Source organism: Arachis hypogaea, chromosome 18 (genome assembly GCF_003086295.3).
Source record: "Arachis hypogaea cultivar Tifrunner chromosome 18, arahy.Tifrunner.gnm2.J5K5, whole genome shotgun sequence".
NCBI lineage: Eukaryota > Viridiplantae > Streptophyta > Magnoliopsida > Fabales > Fabaceae > Arachis > Arachis hypogaea.
This window is the reverse complement of record NC_092053.1, coordinates 33,157,131-33,162,058: the sequence shown is the minus strand read 5'-3', so window position 1 is coordinate 33,162,058 and position 4,928 is coordinate 33,157,131. Positions and strand designations below refer to the sequence as shown.

At 36.7% G+C, this 4,928-nt stretch overlaps 1 long non-coding RNA gene across 1 annotated transcript; it reads left to right on the top strand.

Annotated features, from left to right (window-relative positions):
* The first annotated feature begins 560 nt into the window (after window positions 1-560).
* Window positions 561-3,558, top strand: LOC112773243 (uncharacterized). Its single transcript, XR_003187849.2, has 3 exons — window positions 561-653; window positions 764-877; window positions 3,402-3,558. It is a non-coding gene; the product is annotated as an uncharacterized lncRNA (long non-coding RNA).
* The last annotated feature ends 1,370 nt before the right edge of the window (window positions 3,559-4,928 follow it).

The window sequence follows — 4,928 nt, the reverse complement described above, 5'->3', positions numbered from 1 at the left end:
AAATAGCTGCCGTATGCGAGCTAGAGGAGCTCGTCCTCGCCGATCTGCTGCCGTTGGGATCACGTACAGGGAACACGCGAGATGGGTGGTGCGCCGTTGGAGCCACATCGTCGTGTCCCTCACTGTCGCCGCCGCGATGGAGAGCGAGAGGCAGAGAGCTCGCGGTGGGGGAAGGGTCAAGCGCCGTCGTGCCGTGCGAAGCTATCCCCGCCGTTCCTGCCACCGTCAATGCCACCGAGGCTCCGACCGTTATCGTTGTTGAGGGAGCTCGCCGGAGTTACTGGAGGCTGCCACCACTCTATCTGGTCTTGTGTTGAGTTGCGCCGGTAAGCCTCTGCCACCAGAAAACGTCCCTGCTGTTGCGTTGCCGGAGTTCTGACAGCCGGAAAACCTCGCTGCCGCTGTGGTTGTAGTCCACTGTATGGCCGTCGGAGAAAACCGCCTTGGCCGCTGAAACCACCGCCGGTAAGGGTCCTTGCAGTCGGTTCTCATTCTTTCTGTTCCTAGGTTTTTATGGTTATGACGTTGTCGTGCAGTCGCGGTTGTCATGGTCGGAATTCGTCTCCACTGCTGCTTGAGGTGGCTGCCGGGCTGCCGCTGAACCGGTTTGAAGACCGCCATTGTTCCGGTTCAGCCGTTCCTCCTTCGATTCGGTAAGCGTTTCGATTTGAAAGCTTTTTCGTTATTATTCTGTTATCTCACGCTGAGGTTTGTGGCGTTAATTGCTATAAGATTGAGTTCGGTTGTTGTATGTTGCGATTAGAGTTGTTGAGACTGTTGCGAAAGTGGCTTGGAGCTGAGGTTTTGGTTGCCATCAGTTCGGTTTGAGGCGGAAAGGACTCCATGAGGCGTTTGGGTTATGGAGTTGTGTTTTGAGGTAGGGGTGCTTTCCAAAAACTATATTTTGTATGTTGGAATTATTACATATGGATACTGATGTGAGATATGGTGTATTTAGTGATTGTATCTACCTTATGTATTATTTGATTGACTCGAATGATTATGGATGTTTGTTTGGCTGAATTATTGTGCGGCTTTGTGAAATGTAATGTTTTGGAGTTGATTCTTTAAAGGCTTGAAATATGAGTTTAATCCGTTGAGGATTGGTTTGAATCGTGTCAATTATTCTGATGATGTGAAAGATAGAATACTTTTGAAATTCAGCCTGGGGTGCTTTAATTGATTTGGTTTTGATAAATGACTTATCGTTGAACTGATTCTTTAAAGCTTTGGAAATGAGTTAATTCGGTTGATATTGGTGTGATTTTGAAACGGTTTCTTTGAGATGTGCCAATGAGGCGACTGTTGGATTTAGTTTGATTTTGAATTGATTTTGGATTTTGGGCTGTTGGAAAAGGATTGTGGAATGGTTTTTGTTGGGACCCGAACCGGGTGGCAAAGTCCAAGTTTTAGGGGAGATGCTGTCGAAATTTCTATAAAATCCGAGTCTTTATTGAAAGGTTGTTTGGAAAAATGATGAGTTAAAGACTTCTACTATTTTATTTGAATTATCAAGAAAAGGATGATTCATGCTTTTGAAATGAATTATTAAAGAGGAAATTGTGATTTAGTCTTGCTTCTTAAGAAAGGCATTGTATCTCTTTCAAAAAAAAAGTTATTTAGATGAAACTTATGTTTTAAAGCTGTTTTAAATGTGACAAGGGCAATGCCTTTGAATTTGACTTGAGGGTTTCAATTAGAGGAGTTTCAATGACGTTGAAAGAACTTGAATGTCTATTGACAAGTTTCATTTTGAAATGTTTTGGAGAAATGCTTTAAGTACTCTTGAACTCTGAATTCTTGCAAGACTAAAACAATTTTGAATAGTTGAAACATTCTAGAATTTATTATGGGGGTTGAAGTTGGTTTTCCTAAGTAAAAGAAACGGCTTGAAAGAAGTAAATGATTACGTGACTCGGTTTGGCTTAGATCTTATTTTATTACTCAAATCGGAAAGCCAAGGTTTTAATGATTTTAAATGAATTTGGCAAAATGAGTTATGTTATTCTCCCCTAAAGACTTGGAACTCTGCCGAGAAACTTTTGTTATAAAATCCCATTGTTGGATGGGTGATTTTGAATATCTCAAAGAGGCTTTTAACTTGCCATGATTATGGAAGTTTTGGAAAGAGGATGCCGAGAGTGGCATTGTTTTTAAAAGGGGAATTTACCTTGAGTAAGAGTGGCTTATGAGCCGAAATGATTTGAGAAATGAGATCTTTAAAGCAAAGGCTTAAAAGAGTTGAAACTTGATTTCGAAGTGAAATGAATTGAGAAAATGATTTATGGCTTAAATGTCGGTTTCATGAATTTGATGATTTCGAATGTGGAAGTGATGTTTTGTTGTGAGCCGGAATGGCTGTGTATGATTATACATATTGATTGGTTCTGGATTGAACCGTGAGCCGGAATGGCCTTGAATGATATGAATATTGGCTGGTTCTGGATTGAACCGTGAGCCGAATGGCTGAGATAGATGTTGATCCATGATTGAGAATGAAAGCATTTATGCTGAGATATTGATAAGTTGTGATGTTGCACTTCCACTATTGGAGATGAGGGTTTCCCTGGGTAGTAGCAATGGCTAGCCACCATGTGCTCCAGGTTGAGACTCGAAGCTCTGTTAACCCAATGTCGTAAGTGTGGCCAGGCACTGTGAAAGGCCCGGATGAGCTCGCCCCCATAAATATTCACCAGTGATGGTGATGGATAAATATTCACCAGTGAGGGTGATGGATATGGATCATGATTATGATCAAGTTTATGATGAGTATAACTCGAGTTGGGGATGCACGACAGAGGGACAGTCCAATGGTTAGCTACCAGGACTTGTCGGGTTGGCTCTATAACCGACAGATGATATCATCAGCCACTAGGGACATGCATGCATCATATGCATTTGTGTGACATTGGTTGGGTGTGCATATTATACTTGGTTTGCCTATGTGATTAATTGCTAACTGTTATACTTGTAATAACTGTTTGTTTGTGCTTGAACTTCCTAACTGTGTTTGCATCTGGGACTCTGTTGGATTGTGGTGATTGGTTGTTGGTTGGATTGTTTGGGCCTAGGGCCGTGGTTGGAAAGAGATGAACTGATGGTTGATTTCGGTTTTGTGTTTCTGGTTTGGAATAAAATTATGAAAGGCTATTTTGGTTCTACATAGATAAACCGTTTTGAAAGGCTTTTGAGTTTTTGAGAATTGAACGGTTCTCCTTTCTGAAAAGATTTCCGACTTTACTTTCATTGTAAACCGTTGTTTTTGAAAAGAGGCATAAGACGGTTATGAATCACTGGTGCGATTATCTTCATGTATCCTATTACAGTAATTCCCAAAAACCCTCTACTGAGAACCCTTTCGAGGATGATGTTCTCACCCCCCTACATTTTTCCCCTTTCAGGATATGGGCGCAGAAGTTACGAAGAGCTTATTTAATTGTTGTTGTGATGCTCTGTATTGTTTTAGTTATGGTTTATTGTACCCTCGCCTTTATCTTGATATATTCTGTAAGAGGGATAGGAATTGTATTGGATTATGCTTGTAATAATATTTATATATATGTATGTACTCTTTATGAGTTTCTGTAAGTTGTATGGTATGTATGGATGTACGTTGTATGGTAAAAGTATTTTTGGGAGTGGTATTGCGGTTTAAAGTTTCAAACAGGCTCATATTTTAGTATTAAATAGTATAAGTGTCATCGTAATATCTGAGCTATCAGAGTTGCGCAGCCGGAAGCGTTGCCTTTGGTAGTCAGGGTATTACAAAAATGATAATTAACTTGAAAAAAAGAGAATATACAGGTAATACTTGAAATACACCTGAGTTGTCTAAATTATTTAACCTAAAGTATCAACAGTAATTGCAGCAAAAAGGTTTCGAAAAAAATTAAAAAAGTTAGTATTTTCTAAACCAAATTTTATATCTTGATTTTTTGAAACTTTTATTCTTTTTTTTATATGGGTAATTTTACATATTGTGTCGAGAGAGTTGCAAATTTTGTTGAAGTTCGCGTACTCTATTAACTGATTTAAATTAATGTACTCGGTTGATTTAAATTTTAGATAAATATATTCGGGTTGTCTCAACTTTATGAAGATTAAAATTACAAGAGAGTTTTAATTTATAATTTTTTAATAGTCACTAGATTAATGGGTAGTGTAAAAAAAATTATAATTTTTAATTTAAAAATAATATGAGTATATTAATATTTCATTCTAAAGTTACTAATTTTAAATAGTTAATTTTTTTAAAATCAAATAAACATAATTAGTCATTTGAGAACAAAATTATGACTACGTTTATTTTTATGAAATTAAAAGAAATCATTAATTTAGATAACATTTGTAGAATTTTTAAGTTTGCCTAAATGATAAGTTAAATTTTCATATTATGTGAGTTAAATACTGAATAAAAATATACCAATACGACCCGAAATGTACGAAAATATGAGCACGTTCACCGCATCGGAGGATGAACTTGTTAGTTTCCGTGATGTATGTTGATGAAGTGGGCAAAGTTTAACAAAATCTACAAGTTCGTTGATACAGTGCGGGAACTTGCTCGAACTCGTAAAAAAAAATAACTATTAAAAAACAAAGGTGAGAAAATTTGTTTTAGGAGAAATTTTTTTTTGTAGATATTTTACTTGTTTTAAATAAAAAATTTAATACTTTTTGTCATATTTGTTGAAATCCTAAGTTAAACATGAATATTGATTTTTGAAATAGCATAAACATATTTTAAGTTTTTTGCATCTAAAAATAATATTCTATAAATTTTAGAATTATTTAGATGTCTAGGTTATAGTGAATATAGAATTGTTGAGGATGGATTGAACTAAGTACTTATTTTTATTGAAAATGTGAATTTAAAAATATTATATTCAATAGTTAATCTCTCATTGAATTTTTGTATGTTCAAAATG